This window comes from Alexandromys fortis, unplaced genomic scaffold, assembly GCF_014885135.2.
Source record: "Alexandromys fortis isolate MF-2015 unplaced genomic scaffold, M_Fortis_MF-2015_v1.1 scaffold_380, whole genome shotgun sequence".
Classification (NCBI taxonomy): Eukaryota; Metazoa; Chordata; class Mammalia; order Rodentia; family Cricetidae; genus Alexandromys; species Alexandromys fortis.
The window spans coordinates 226,316-243,730 of record NW_026068270.1 but is presented as its reverse complement, the minus strand read 5'-3'; positions in this window follow the sequence as shown (position 1 = coordinate 243,730).

The window sequence follows — 17,415 nt, the reverse complement described above, 5'->3', positions numbered from 1 at the left end:
GGGAACCCTGATTGCTCTTTGGGCTGACGAGGGAGGGGGACTTGATTGGGGGAGGGGGAGGGAAAGGGGAGGCGGCGGTGGGGAAGAGACAGAAATCTTTAATAAATAAATAAAAATTAAAAAAAGAAAGAAGACAAAAAGATCTTAATTCCTTATCCTTCAACGCAAGTTTTGTAGTATTTGATAGAAAAGACTCATGATTGATAATTCTTATATATGTCTGAGGGTCTTGCCTGCTTGTATGTCTGTGCACCATGAATGTGCCCATTACCCACAGAGGCAGAAAATGACACCAGATCCCATGGAAGTGGAGTTACTGATAGTTGTAAGCCACCATGTGGGTGCTGGGTCCTCTGATAGAGCAGTCAGGGCTAAGCCAACTCCCCAGCCCCAAGATTTGTTTTAATACACTCTTGGATAAGAAAGGATTTCAGATTGAAAATTATTTTTGTGTTAAAGTGAAAGATTTTTCCAAAATGGAAAAGGAAAGATTAGGTACAGCTAGAAGTTAAGGTGCCTGGTAAGTAGGTTGTGAAAGCCACAAGTTAAGATTTACTTTAGTGGACAAATGTCTAGTTGCAAAATGTGAATACTGCACAAATTTGTAATTGAATCTATGACCTCAAGTTTTATAGATTGTTGGTTGAATAAACTTTAGATGACCCTAAGAAATTGCCAGACTTGACTAAAATTTTCTATTTCCTTAGCCAAAGACATCCCTCAGGCCTCCTTCTTCTTGATACATTAATAGCTCCTTATACAACTACTCCTGGGGATCCTATTTTTCAAACATGGACAAAGCTGTTTGTGGTGGCCCTTGCCTTTAACCACAGTACTTGAGAAGCAGAGGCAGGTGACTTCAAGGGTAGCCTGGTCTGCAGAGTGAGTTCCAGGACAACCAGAGCTACAAAACAGACCATCTCTCAAAAGAAAATAAAAAAAGAAAGAAAATGTAAAAATGGCAAAGGACTATATAAACTATTGTGGTTAAAGGGGAACATTTTTAAATTTTAATTTTAAACCGACTTTTAAAAACTGAGAACCTGCTCAGTGAGCTGTCAGGAGTTGCAACAGCAGAGCAATGGTTCTCAGCATGTGGGTCGCGAACACTTTGGGGTCAAACGACTCTTTCCAAGGGGTTGCATATCAGATACTTCATTATGAGTCATAACAGTAGTCAAATTACAGTTACGAAGTAGCAACGGAAATAATTTTATGGTTGAGATCACCACAACACATGAGGAACTGTATTAAAGGGCTGCAGCATTAGGAAGGTTGAGGACCACTGTACTAGAGGAATGAAAGCTAAAATCGAGTGGTTTTACCAATTAAAATATACACTAAGAGTCCCTTTATCCTGGAGGGAAGGGATGCTATCGGGTACTTCCAAAGAACCTTGTGCTACAAAACTTCAAGAGATGAGCGCTTAGATTTATGCTTCTTACCTTAAACTTGAGCTGTACACCTGTAAGAACGTAATGTCAGAACCCTCTCCCAGGCATCTTCCTGGGGCATTGTCACTGAGTCCCTAGCCAAAATATGGGATTTCTCACACACCAAACACATCTGCTCCTGCCTCCTGCCCAGCTGCGGGCTCTTGCTGTAAAATTCCTCCATCTTTAGAGGACCCTAACAAGAGACTTTCACTTCTGCCAAATGCTCTCTGATTGCCAGCTGTTTGTGACTGGGGCCTGAGCCTGAACTCTCCTCTGACCTTCTCCACTTCTGCCAACCCTCCTCCATCTGTCTGTATATGGCACTAACAAGGCTTAAAATATGCCCCTCTTACCTCAGTGATCCATCCCAGCATCTTCTTAAACCTCTCTGCTCCATCTGAAACCCAATACTCTCAAGGCTGTCAGAAAAGTGAAATAATTCTCAGTTTTAACTACATTAAGAACTGAGCAAAACTCAAAAACTCTTTAGCATTTAGTAGGGAAGATTTACATTATGTCCTTTCATTAGTCATGTTTTCTTAAAACAGTTTATTTACCCAGGGTCCTGCCTTATTTGAACAGAGTGTTCTTATTTTAAAAGATTCAGTGTTTTTGATAGTTTCATTTAAAAAAATCTTTCATTATTCAGGGTCATTTGGACTGTTTTCAATTTCAGGTTTTAAACTGGCAAAGGCTTTCTTTAAATCTTCCAAAAAAGAATTGATTTTGTGGTACATCTATTTTAGACCCAAACTCTAAGAGCTAAAGCCAAACTTCTTACACATAGGAAAGAGGGGCAACTATCAACTGAGTCCACCCGATTGGGTTACTGTTGATATTGAAAATGGTGTAGTCACTGGAGAAATGGCTAAATGATTAAGAGAACTTGCTGCTTGTAGCATGATCAATAAAAACCTAGAGACAGATATTAGGGTTCAATCTGAAGGTCAGAAAAGCAAAACAGTCAGCCATTAGCTCTTACCTCTACCTCAGTCTGAAATGGCACTTGGCCTCCAGGAATCTCAGACTAAGAATGTGTCTGCGAGCTGTCTCCTCCTATCTTCTTTCCCTCTCTAGGGCTGAGATTAAAGGTGTGCACCACTCTCACCCATTTCTATGGCAAACTAGTGTGACTACTGGGATTAAAGGTTTGTATCACCACTGCCTGGTTGGTAATGCTGACCAGTGTGGCGGTTTTACTCTCTGATATTCAGGCAAGCTTTATCTATTAAAATAAAAATGAAATATCACTACAGCTGCTCTTGCAGGGGACATCGGTTCAGTTCTCAGTACCTACATGGAGTCTCACAAGTGTATGTAACTCCAACTCTAAGACATACAGTGCCCACTTCTTGCTTACACACTGTTAGGGAGCTCCCACATCATAGAGTGCTCCAAAGCAGCCCACACCACACTAACCCCAAGTGGTCCCCCAGAGCCTGGGCAGCAAGCAAAACAGATGTGTTCCCCCTATACACACACCGTCCCTTATACCCCCCTGCACTCCTCTCTCCCTTCCTGGCTTTGACCTGCATCCCAGCCTTCCCAGGTCTTGACATCAACATCCCAATTTCAACAGGAAATAGATACAGAAGAGATTAAGTTGCCCATTATCATCAACAAAAAGGTGGGACTCTCAAAGAAACCTTGGACAAATGGCTAACTGGGGTGCCTATAAACATATCACAGTGGATGCTGGCCCACGAAGCTCTCCCAACACCTCTCAGCATCCCTAGTACTTACAGAGTCATTCTGGCTGGCATACCCCATCCCCTATCCTAAATGTCTCTATCCCCTGAGTGTCATTACACTTCCCCCGCTTCTCTTCCCTAGAAAACCTAGCCATTTCGGCTACATGTCCTTTTGGTATCTTCATCTCTTGACTCCTGGCTGGCTCCACTTCTGGTTCTGCCTTTGTCCACTTGCCCCCTCCTCTCCTCTTGCTCTCTCTTTATCTCCTTTCATTACTCAGTTTAGTTGCAGGCCATGTTCAGTCTGGATCTTTTCAGATGCCTCCGGCTGTTCTCTCCTGTATCTACAATAAACCTTCTCCTCAAAACCATAACTTAGAGCAGTCATGTTTCATTATTTTACTCATACACATGCAGGCAAACACCCATACACATAAAAAAAACTTTTTTTCATTCTTTTTATTGATTCTTTGTGGATTTCACATCATGCATTCCTATCCCACTTATCTCCCTGTCCCCTCACATCTGCCCTCTCCTCTTGCCAACTCCCCCATGAAACAAAACACAATATAAAAGAAAAGCCAAAGACCAAATATAATGGGGGTGGGAGGGAGACAGAGAAATCTCACACTCAAGCTGTAGTGTGGCCCACTGAATCACACAGTTTACCCTTTAGTCCATTCGTCTTTACTTGCAAGTGATCATTACCATGAGTCATTGGAGTCATATAAAAAACATTTTTTTATTGTCAAGAAACAATAAATCAAAGGCTTTGGATCTAAGGCCTACTTGACTACCTCTGGGTAACTTTAACTCTATTGATTCTATCAGAGACACCAAAAGAGTTATTCTTAACTCTTTTTTTATACAGATTATTCAAAAGACATCAATCTCTAATGAAAATATTCATGGTGTTTTCTACCTTAAGAATCCATATTCCAGCAGGACTTGGTGGTGCATGCCTTTAATCCCAGCACTTGGGAGGCAGAGACAGATGAATCTCTGGGAGTTCAAATTCAGTCTGGTCTACAAAGCAAGTTCTAGGCAGCCAGGGTTGTTACACGGATAAATCCAGTCTCGAAAACAAAAAATAAGAAAATAAAATGCTCCCCCCCAAAGAAAAGTCCATATTTCATGATTAAATATTAAGGTTTCTGATAATATAGTTAGGTAGGATTTTTAAAAATTAAATATTTTATTAATGAAAAGTAGCTGTACAATATTGGACTCTCATTTCCCTTTACAATTATAAAATAAGAGATAATTCTTGGCTATAGCTATCAAATCTACAAAACCCTTATATCTCATGACTCTGTTACTGAACTTGGTCATTAAAGCCAGTGCCTCAAGCCCTTTGGCAATCCCATTCTCAACAAACTAATTAAAATAGTCAAATTAATAGTGGAAGTTGAAAAGGGAGATTTATCCAATGTGGTTCATTGGGAAGGGGGTCTAAGAGATTCAGGGACCTCCCTGTACCCCAGAATTCTAACAACCTCCCCACTTGTCTCTGAAAAATATTCTCTGCAGACATTGCTGACTAACCATCTGTGTTGTGTTTCCCATTATCCATGATGCCAGGGAAGGATTCATCCTGGTTGATCTAATTTGATCCCACACTTGGAAAGAAGTGACAGATGTCAAGGAGTTAGTTAGTGCCAATAAACCCTTTAGGTGCAATTTAAGCAACTGAGATATAGAAATGGCTTTTAAATCAAATGCATATTCTGCTTATCCTATGGGTAGGTTCTACATCTCAATGTTGTTCAGATTCCTTTGTCAGAAGCTGCACGTATGTAGACTGTTTAAAGTTCCATATTAAGGCTTTACAGAAACACAACAATTAATAGACAGACATTAACTATAATGCTTTACAAAACACAACCAACATAAATAAAACTATTTTGAAAATTAAGAAAATGTGGACAATTTACAAATATCTAGTATCTACTAAATCTTCAGAATAGTTTAAGAGACATCTATGCATATAGGTGGCAAAAATTGGCATCATGACTGAAACTACACATAAAGCAAAATTTAGATAGAATCTTTGTTTTTAAAGCAATTCTAATCTAAGCCTGTTGTCACAAAAATAAAAATTTTAACTCACAAATTTAGAGAACAGTTCTTGTTATTACAAACAGATTATGTATGAGAATTTCTCATATATACAAGAGCTGAAATGTTTATTTTGTCAAAATAAGCAGATTCATATTCAGGTTTTAGTTAGCAAGATTATCAGACATGATTTTCATGCCTTTTAAAGTCTGTAAGGCACTAAGAGATCAGCATTATAACATATATGTAATGAAACTTTCTTTACAGAGCATCAGAGGATCTCTGAATGTAGCACGAATAATAAAAACCCCGAGAGAGATATTGGGGTTCAAATCTGAAGATCAGAAAAGCAAAGCAACTAAACCACCAGAGAGCTATTATCTCTATGAAATCTTCAGACTAAAAAGAGAGTGAGTTCCTGTCTCATCCTGCCTTATATTTCATGCTAGTGCTGGGATTAAAGGTGTATACCAGCACAGCCCAAACTCTATGGATAACTAGAGTGGCTGTTGGGATTAAAGATGTGTGCCACCACTGCCTGGCCCATATGGTTGACTAGTGTAGCTGCTTTGCACTGATCTTCAGACAAGCTTTATTTATTAAAACACAAATAATATACCCTTTTATGTCTAAAATAAAAAAGAAGAGGGCTGGAGAGATGGCTCAGCGGTTAAGAGCATTGCCTGCTCTTCCAAAGGTCATGAGTTCAATTCCCAGCAACCACATGGTGGCTCACAACCATCTGTAATGAGACCTGCAGGAAGAATACTATATACATAATAAACAAATAAATAAATATTAAAAAATAAAAACAGCCAAAAAAGACTATTTAGACCCAAATATAAGCAAGAAAAGCAATAGGAACATGATGGGGGAGAAACTCCCAGATCACATGCTGGTTATAAAAAAAAAGAAGGCTATAACTAATATAAGAAACACTATATACAATAAGTATAATAACTATATATAGTATATGCAGGTAATAAATACATCAACAATGTCTAGTCCATTTACACTTGACAAATTCAGAGAAAATACTCCTTATCTATCATATCTTGGTGAGTCCAAAGTCTTGTACCTGATTTACTTTCTATCATAACTTGCTTTCTGCATCTGGTAAACAAGAACTGCAATTATAACTACCTAGTCTTCAACTCCCTCAAAGACCCTAGAATGAAGAAATAATAACTGAGTAAGCAGGAAGTGCAGTCAAGCGACTTCTGAAAATTGTGAGAAATGACAGAAACAGCTGGCTACCTGGACCATTGGACAAAGTTCTTCTGCAACTGTGAGGCACCCATCTTCAGCCTACAGACCTAGCATATTCAACATACATTTCTGTGAAGCAGGATATTCTGAAGGGCTGTCCTACCTTATTGTGACAATGTTTGGCAGTCACTCTCCTTTGTTTCCTACTTGTCTAATTAGGACAGCATACTGTCAGCAGTTGAGGCAAGGGAATTTTCTTGCCCAGTAGCTTACTTTTGCACAAGGAAAGTAAACTCTATATGGAGTTTCTTCAATGCCCATTATCTTCTCTGTGGTAGACTGGTCTGCCAGGATCAGGAATGTCTCATTGTCATAAAAAAAAAGCCTATCTTATTAAATCATCTTAAATTCCATATTCTGTAGATTTTTGAAGTGTTTGAAGATGACCTGTCTACCTAAAATATATATCTTTTTTGACCTTGAAAACATACCTAATATGTTCAATCATAATAAGTGATTAACTACTAACTATTAACTACTAACCAGCATTTCATTATTCTTATAAACAATTGGTAATAATAATTTTCAAGAACTAGAAATTTGCATTACATTGTTAAATGAGTAGTATAGGTACAATACCTTGAACAAGAGTGGAAATGTATGTACAGTATGTTCTAAAAAATAATCTCAAATTTGTATCAATATACAAAATTTGTATACAATATACAAAGTTCAATCCAACATAAAACACTTAAAACTAGTAGTTACTTTTTAAAAGTAGATTCAATAATCTACCCTTTTATCTTATCATATCTATATCCTCCCTTGGTTTTTTTTTCCAGAGTAGATTCAATAATCTACCCTTTTATCCTATGATAACTGTATCCCCCTTTTATCTTTACAAAATAAGAACTCTGAATCTAATCTCTTTGTTCAACTTTCCTCTTGACCATAACCAATAACAGGTAATCATCCCCCCAAAACAATGACAAATATCCATAACCCATTAAATGACTAAAAACCACCCACCACCAACTCTTGGAAATGTGGGCATGGCGTGCTTAAATTTACATCCTGCTGTCTGGAGACTACGACATCTTTAGGAGATCCTGAAAAGAAAATTTTTGGTGCATTGTCAAGTCCTGAGAAAGGTAGTTTTATCAATTGTTGTCCAGGCTCTGCGTAATGGGAAAGTGCGGCGCATGTTTCAGTCTTGACTAGAAGAGTCTGTTAGGCCGAATCATCTCAGCTACCCATCTTAAAATTGTTCTGAGCACTTTGTAGCACCCAAAACAAATCTTTAGGTGTTTTTTTCCCCAGCTTAGTGATGTTATCACAGTCCTGGAGGAATGGTTGCAGGGCCCCATGCTTCTTTTGGAGACTTAAAAAATCATTGATATGGATGCTCATGGTTTACTGCAGAAAACTGATAGGGACTCAAACCTGAAGTCATGTATAAGAAGGTAGATAAAACCTTTTTTTTAGAATTAGTTAGTACTCTATATGACAATTAATATTAATGCAAAAAGTTTAAAATATGTACATATTAATCTTATAACACTTATACCTTAAAAAAGCAGTTAAAGAGCCTATATAAAACCAAAGGAGATAAGATTTGTGGCAATAAAATAGTTCTTAAATATTTATTTTTCTTCTGTCCCATATAAGGTGGCTCTTCCAACATGAAACAGAGATTGTGGATTTCACTTTAATAACCATGCTTGGGTTTAGAGAAGGAGAAAGCCACACTCCAAACCAAAGCCAGCTTTGATCTTTAGTTAGACTGGGACTACAAAATTATTTACATTATATGTCTGTAGAGAACAGCAAAAACAAACATTTTGGAAGATTTATGAATCTTTATCATATTGAAAATGTGTTATACCAATAGGCCAATTTACTTCTTTTCTTGAGACATTTTTCTGGATGATTTGTCCTTTTTCTTCAGATGTTTCATTTGTCCAGTGGCCTTTAGATTCTTTAGCTAGATGCTTTTATTTTCCTGAAAAGACAGAAACAAAACCTTTCCCCAGCCCTAATTTTGGGGAGATTCTCATTTGGCAAGTTATATCAGATCAAATAAAAAGCATGTGTTAGTTTTATAGGTTAGTTTAGATTAAACAGCCATGCTGTTTGATGAACTATTATCTCTTATAATTACAAAATATCTCTTGTTCAGTCGAATCTTTATCAATTTTAATGGCATCCATAGCTTTTCTTCTCCTGTGGAAACAAAAGTAAAACTTTTTTTCCCAATGTAACACATGTCCTGGCTTCCATTCTGAGGTCAGTACATCTTTAAAGTACATTGGCTGATTCAATTCTGTATTTGCTTCTCCTATCCAATGTCTGTTCACAGCTGTTGTTCCTTTCTGATTAGCATTTAGAAAATTCAAAGTTAATAAAGCATTATGCAATCTGTCTCTGGGAATACTTATCATCTCTTTCTGTTTATTTAACATATTCTTTAGAGTTCAGTTGATCTTTCTATAACTGCCTGGCATGTAGGATTGTATGGTATACCTGTAATATGTTTTATAATGTAATAAGCAAGAAACTATTTCATTTTTTAGAGACGTATGCTGGAGAATTGTCTGTATTTGTGAAGGTATACCCATGATGGCCATAGCTTCTAGCAAATGTGTGATTACTGAATCAGCCTTTTCCAAACACAAAGCAGATGCCTATTGAAAACCTGAATAGGTATCAATAGTGTGGTGTACATATTTTAGTTTTCCAAATTCTACAAAATGAAACATGTCAATTTGCCAGATTTCATCCCTTTGAGTACCCTTTGGATTACTTTCCACAAGCAGTAGTATTTGTTTATATAAAGAACAAATAAGACATTTCCTTAAAATTTCCTTAGCTTGTTGCCATGTGATGAAAATCTTTTTTAATAAATTGTTGCTATTGATATGTTTTTATGAAATTCTGAGGCCTTCAGTATATTTCCAATCAATAATAGATTGATTTTTGCATTGCCTTGTGCTAGAGGACCCAGCAGACCTGTATGAGATTGGATATGTGTTTTATATATATAGGATGATTCCTATTTCTGATTGTATCTTGTAAATGAATAAATAATAATGTTAATTCGGTATCACCTGGTATAAATTCAGTGGTTTCAACATGAAAGACAATTCTTTCTGCATATTGCAAAGCAGAGGTTCTATAAAATTTCTTAGTACCATGAAAATAGCATATAATTCTGACTTTTGTACATAATAAGGGCTTTGTTCCACTTTACTTAATTTTCTGATTTGTAACCTGCTGTTCCTGATTTATTTGCATCAGTATAGAATGTAGGGGCTACAGTTACTCGTATGTCCCATACAGTGTGAGGAAGGATCCAATGAGTTCTCTTTGTAAGTTGAATTCTCTCACTTTTGGGACCATTGTTATTAATCTCTCCAAAAAAAAATTACTACAAGCTATTTGCAAGCATTCACTTTCTTCTCATAATTTGTTGATTTCATCATTATTAAAAGGTACTATCATTTCTGCTGGGTCTATTCCTACTAATTAATGAAGTCTCAATTTTCCTTTTAGGGAATGGCACCACTTGACAGGGATTAGAAGGAATGTTGGAATAGGTATGGCCTTGTTGGAGGAAGTGGGGGGGGGCTTTTGAGTTTCAAAGACTCAAGCCAGGTCTAATGTCTTTCTCTCTGTTCACTGCTGATCCAGATGGAGAACTCTCAGCTACCTTTCCAACACCATGTCTGCCTGTGTGCTGCCACGCTTCCTGCTATGATGGCAATAGACTAAACCTCTGATCCTATAAGTAAACCCCATTTAAATGTTTTGCTTTATAAGAGTTGCTCTAATCATGGTATCTCTTCCCATTGACTAAGAAAGAAGTTGATACCAGGAGTGAGGATTGCTATGATAGGCCTCACCATGTTTCTTGGTGGAATATAGACTTTGGGATTTTGGATCAGGAACGCAGTTAAATGCTTTAACTGAGATTTAATGGGCCATACTCATAGGAGCAGGAAAAACAGTGCTGCTGAGAGCAATGTAGGTTATGATGGCCCTGGTTCAAGAGGTTTCAGAGGAGCAAAATATTAGAAGCAGTATAGAAATCATTCTTGCATTATTTTGGTGAAGAATGTGGTTGTTTGCTGATCTTGTCCAGAAAAGTCTGCCTGAGGTTAAATCAAAGAGTTTTGGATTGATGGCGTTGGCAGAGATTTCAAGGTGGCCTAGTATTGACTGTTTTACGGTTGTTAGTGGTCACTCTCACACAGATCTATAATGAAAAAGAGTAAGCTGAGTAAGGAAAAAATAAAATGTACTGTTTGAGGAGAAAGCAGTACCAGGAATTGTAATGGAGCTAAGTACAGTGTTCAAAAGAGATGAAAAGTTTAAAGAAAAGCCTAATGCTACATGGAATAAAGGAATGGGACCTCAGGGTAAGAGCTCACCCAGTTAAGCTTCCAACTTGTGAAAACGAATTAAAGAGGAGTTTAGGACTAGGTGTGGAGGTACAAGACTTTAATCAAAGCACTTGGTAGACAGAGGCAAGCAGATCTCTGAGTTCAAGGCCAGCCTCGTTTACGAGCAAGTTCCAGAACAGCCAGCCAAGCTAAGGCAGTGAAAGAAATCACTGGAAACAGAAATCTGATTGAATAATGGGGTCATGTTTCAGCCTCAGCAAGCAGATAAACTTGGCAGCTTCAGCCACGTGGTTCTGGCTTTAGAGTCAAGGATAAAAAAAAATGGGTTATGGAATCTTCCTTCATAACTAAGGAAAGCTGCTAAAGCCCAGGTGGGTGTCAGAGATGTCCCTGCATGAATGCCTACAGAAGTTTTTGCATGAAACTATGAAGGTGAATCCTGGATTGCTTTGGAGACCCAAGATGTTAATGTTAGACATGCCAGAGCTTTGGGATACCTGATGACGAAAGATGCTAACAGGGAGTAGAACCAGCCCAAGAGAAAGAAGTGCGCTGCAGTCAACAAAGCTGAAAGGAGTTGGAGGAGATCTGAAGAGCCTTTGACATCAGACACGGAGATGCAGAGTTTGGAGTTTCCCCTGCTGGTTTGGGGCATTGTTTCAGTCCAGGATTTCCTGACTTTGCTCTCTTTCCTCTCTTTTGGAGTGGTAATGTATATTCTGTGCCACTGATTGTTGGGAAATCTGTGGTCTTATTTTTTTTCTTTTGATTTTACAGGGGATTATGGTTAGGAGATTGCCATATGTCTCAGAAGAGACTTTGAACTTTTAAACACTGTTGAGGCTGTTATAGGTAATGGGGACTTTTGAAGTACTGGATGCATTTTTGCATTTTGATATGGCTTCAAGCCTATGGAGTATACTGTATGATTTGAATAGGAATGGTCCCCATAAGCTCATATCTTTTGAGTGCTTGATCACTGGGAAGTGGTGCCACTTAACAGGGATTGGAAGGTATGACCTTGTTGGAGTGGATGTGGCCTTTTTGGAGGAAGTGTGTCACTAAGGGTGGACTTTGGGGTTTCAAGTTCTCAAGCTAGACCTAGTGTCTTTCTCTCTCTTGCTTATGCCAATCTGGATATAGAACTCCTGGGTACCTTTAAAGCACCATACCTGCCTGAGTGCTGCTATGCTTCCTGTCATGACAATGGACTAAATCTCTGAACCTGTAAGCAAACCCCAACTAAATACTTTCCTTTATATGAATTGCTGTAGTTATGATCTCTTCACAGTAACAAAAAAATTGACTAAAACACTCTTAGAATAAGAAAGTATTTAGCATAGTTTTATTTTATAGATACTCATAGCTAAGAGGCTTTGGAGCTTTAAAAAGATCTTGGACTTTTAAGTGTCGAAATATTTAAAGACTATGGACCTTTAAAAGGTTGAGCTGTGTTTTATATTGTAATATTGTAATATTAACATGAGATTTTAGGGACAAACAAAAAAGAAAAAATTATGGTTCAGTTATGATATATTTGCAATGTCAAGTTGACAAATAGTGCTGGTTAGTTTTTTGTCAAGGTGGCACTTGCTAGAGTAATCTGGGAAGAAGGAATGTCATTTGAAGAGTTGCCTCCATCATGATCTATAGGCATGTTTGTGGGGCATGTTCTTGATTAATGATTGATGTGGGGCAGATCACTGTGGGCAGTACCACCATTGGGAAGATGGTCTTAGAATGTATGATAAAAGCAAACTGAGCAAACCATGGAGGGCAAGTCAGCAGGCAGCATTCCTCCATGCTCTCTGATTCAGAAAAATACAACTTGTACTCTTTTCTTTTTTCCTCTTTTCTCAGTATGTTTTCCTTAACACTTTGAGGTTTCCCAACATTTTGTGCTTCCTTACTGTTGGAGGGAGAGCCTCTTGTTAGTTCCTGGCCACTTAGTCCCAAAATAACCATACAGAAACTGTATTAATTAAATCACTGCTTGGTCCATTAGCTCTAACTTCTTATTGGCTAACTCTTACATATTAATTTAACCCATTTCTATTAATCTGTGTATCGCCACATGGCTGTGGCTTACTGGCTAATGTTCCAGCATCCACCTCTGGCAGGGCTATATGGCATCTCTTTGACTTCACCCTTCTTTCTCCCAGCCTTCAGTTCCATCTTCCCTGCCTACCTAAGTTCTGCCCTATCAACAGGCCAAGGAAGTTTCTTTATTCGTTAACCAATAAAAGCAACACATAGACAGAAGGACCTCCCACATCACCTTACTCTTTCTCTAAAGTCTTCTCCCTGGCTTGTGGCTGTTGGTCTGCCATGTATCTGACCTTTATGTCAGTTAAATAGCATGGCTTTTCCTTCTTCCCTCTATCCTCCTCCACCAGGCACTGCTGAGATTTACAGCTTTCCTACCCTGGACTTTTTTGCTTTCAAACTATAATAAAAGTATCTTTCAGTTTCCATTTGAATCCATTCTTAAATTCCTTTATTAATGAGACTAAGAACCCCAAGAAGGGACCCTCACTTCCCCTGTTCCTACTTCAAAAGAAGACATCATCATGTCTGTCTGAAACCTGGCTACAGGAATAGCAGAATCGTGTTTTCATGCCTCCTCAATCCTGACTTTGAATTGGTCTGGATCCCAGTGCCTTCAAGAACTTTCTTTCTTCTGCACCACCACTGCCACCAGGTTTCTCTATTTAACAATAAAAGCACACTATTTTTCAAGAGAACCCCAGAAGACAAATCCAGTCATAAAACGGCAGTCATCTCAAATGGTTCAAAAGAATCCCAAGCTGCCCAAAAGAGTCTACAACAAACAGAAAAGCAAAACCTGAAGTGTACCTATCAAAGAGAGACTTCCCAAAGGTCAGGTTTTCTGGAGAATCTAAAGTCCAAATTTGCTTTTCGGCTTCACCAAACAGAAGTAAAAAGTAGCAGATGCTGAAGCAAAAAGCTAGAAAAATGACCCGGAGCAAATGACTCCAGCAACTTCTGGAAATGCCCATCTTTACTCTTCATTCTGGAGTCAGCTCACTGAGATTAGCAGACACTCCCAAAATGTGTCTTTGTTCCTTCCTGGTGGCCATCTTGTTCCTGAACTTTATAATATCTTCATTTCTGCCATGTCTGTTACATGTTTATGTTTCTCTCCCTAATAAGATTTGTTACATGCAGAATGATTTTGTTTAAAAGGAATTCAAAATAATATTATATTGCTATCTCATTTATTCTGTAACATGACTTTCAACTAGAATCTGGCATAATACCATAAAATAATAATACAAATAAAATAATTAGTCACTGTGACTGCTAAACTTGGTTATCAACTTGACTACATCTAGTATTAACTAAAACCAAAACAGTTGGGTACACCCGTGAGGGATTTTTCTTGACTGAATAATTTGAAGCAAGAAGACCCACCCTAAATCCATATCTTTTGAGGAGGGAAGATCCACCTTAAATCTCGGCCACTCCTCCTGGTGGCAGCCTATATAAAGGACTTGGAAGAAGTAGGGCTTGCTGTTTATCTGCTTGCCCTCACTCTCACTGACAAATTAACTCCTTCACTGGTATTAGAGCCTACTTCTTCTGGATTCCACCATATACTGAAGCCCATCCAGCCTCCTGGACCAAACAACTATTTGATTCTTGTACTTTCTCTTGGGAGACAGTCATTGTTGAAATAGTTGGACCATAACCTACCTGTAAGGCACAATAATAAACCCCATTTACTCTCTCTCTCTCTCTCTCTCTCTCTCTCTCTCTCTCTCTCTCTTACACACACACAACTATTCATCTATCATTTCCATTTCTCTAGAGAACCCAAACTAATACAGTGACAAATATGATTAGAGATTAGAGATCAGTGTTTCCTAGAAGCAACTACTCCCTATGAAGTAATAATTACAGAATTGAGCTGACTAGAAGAAAAATTAAAATGAGAAGATAATAAATTTTTTCAAATATCCCAAATACCAAAAAAATTCATAAGATACAAATAACTACTGTATGCATAGGAAAAGCATATAGTCAGTCTGGTTAAACAATATAGTGTGTGGTTGTTTAAAATGCCAGTTTCCTTTATCCACTGCCTTTACCTTTTAGCCATGCTGTGCTCCTGATTATTTTAAGTTCAGATTTAATACTCCCATCACATGTCAATGTTATGTCAGATACAGAAGGTACAAAAAATTAAAAATCATACTTAGATCATGATGGTTGATATATTTAATATCATCAAGAAGTTTTTCCTTAATGTTCTCCTTCCCTGCATACTCAGCATCAACTCTACAGATCCTAGGGACCTAATCCTTTCTAAAACCTTGGAACATAAAGCTTGACCTCCATATGCACAAAAGGTGAAGCTGGCAAAGCAACGGAATCCATATACCGAGTTTCCCTCCTCCAAAGTCCAAACCTGTTAAAGATCCTACAATCCAATTAACTGATTAGAACTGCCAAAATGAGCCTTTAATCTTAGCACTCAGGAGGCAGAGGCAGGCAGATCTCTGTAAATTCGAGACCAGCCTGATCTACATTGTGAGTCCCAGGATAACCAGAGCTGCATAATAAAGAAATCTTGTCTCAAAAAGACAAGAAGAAAAAGAAGGGCGAGAAGGAGAATCAGCAACAGCAGCCGCACCACCACCACCATCACCACGATCGTGGAGAGTGGAATGTTGTATATATGGACCCAAGTTATTATTTAATAATTATTTAATTTCATTTTATGCATATGAGTGCTTTGCTGGAATATATGTATATGTACCCCATAAGCCCAGCGGAGACCAGAGAAAATATTGGGTCCCCTGGAGCTGGAGCTACATATGACTGTGAACCATCATGTCGGTTCGGGGAACCAAATCTAGGTCCTTTGTACTCTTAACCTCTGGGTCAGTTCTCCAGCTCCTGAACCCAAATTGTCTTAATTACCTTTAATAACCATTCATTTCTGACCTCTGTAGAGGGCATGAAATCCTTCCCCACAGATAAGCACTAGGTAAACTAGTAATGTTGAACACACAGAACACGCTGGATTATCTCTTCAAAAAAAGGAATTGTATAACCTTTTTTCCACCCAGAAGGCTAGGAGTGGGGTGTGGCTAATAATCTGGTGATATCTGTGCTATCGGTATGGGCAGGATACACCTAGCTCTCTCAAACCTTTATATCAGTTGTCTTAGTGAACTATGATCATGACAACTCTTATAAAGGGAAAGATTTAACTGAGGAGCTGGAGGAGGGGTTTAGTCCACTGTCATCATGACAGGAAGCATGGTGGCATGCAGTAGCTGAGGGTGCTACATCTGGATCTGAAGGCAGCAGGAAGAGAGTGACACTGGGCCTGGCTTGAGCATCTGCAACCTCAAAGCCCACCCCCAGTGACATAGCTACTCCAACAAGGACAAACCACCAAATAGTGCCACTCCCTATGAGCCTATGGGGTCATTTTCATTCAAACTACCAGTCATCCTCCCTAGACCCTTATCTCAAGCATTGTTTCTCAGTCAATCTATAGAAATCAGTTTTATAGATGTTACATGTACTTTACAAAGAGTTTCAATGTAATCATGTCTTAAGCTTTGCTATACACACAGGATTTAAGTTAATTATCACCAGGAAAGTTTTTTCCAAATTGTGTTGTGCTTACTTTTGCCTAAAATAAATTGCTTAGTGTCAGACTCTTGATGTTTGAACCAACACCAGCTACTGAGTCATGTTGAACCAGACTCCCTTCTTACCGTACATGGACCAACACTTTACTGGCCATGGTGTTTGCAGAGATCTCCATAGACCTCTGCATCTCACCTTATATCCTTATCAAAATCAATATTTAGCAATAGTGGGACAATCAAAATATGCTGAGCCATATTAAGTTAACGGACCACTATCTTCCATCAGTCCCCAATTAAAAATATCACCAGATAAGAGACTTACCCACTTTGCTGCAACTCACTGTCTTAACCTGTGTTCTATTGCTGTCAAGAGACACCATGACCCAGGCAAATCTTAGAAAAGACAGCGTTTAATTGGGCACTTGCTTACAGTTAGTCAGTTATCACCATGGTGGGAAGCAGACAAACACAGCCCTGGTGCAGTAGCTGAGAGCTTTACATTTTGATCCACAGGCAGCCAGAGAGAGTGTATGGGCCTAGTGTGGACATTTGAAACCTCAAAGCCCACCCCTCATGACATACTTCCCTCAACAAGGTCACACTTACTTACTCCATAAAGGCCATACCTCTTATTCTTTCAAATCCTTCTCAAGCTCTTCACAAACTGAAGCATTCAAATACACGAGTCCATGGCGGCCATTCTCTTTCAACCACCACATTCATTTACACACTTGGTGTTCTTACTTACATATGTGAAAAGTGCCTTGATTTATTACTTTCTTTTCTGCTGCAATTGTAAACTCTTCATGAACTGGTTACCATGTTAGAGTGTGGTGTTTGGAGTAACCTAATCCATGTCCCAGACCAGCTCCAGAGTAAACTGTTTCTTACTCCTCTGAGGTGAGAGCTCTGTTTTTGCATTGACATAATACGCCTATGTGACATGTGTTTCTAATTTCCTTAATTTTATAGTTGGGACACTGGTAGG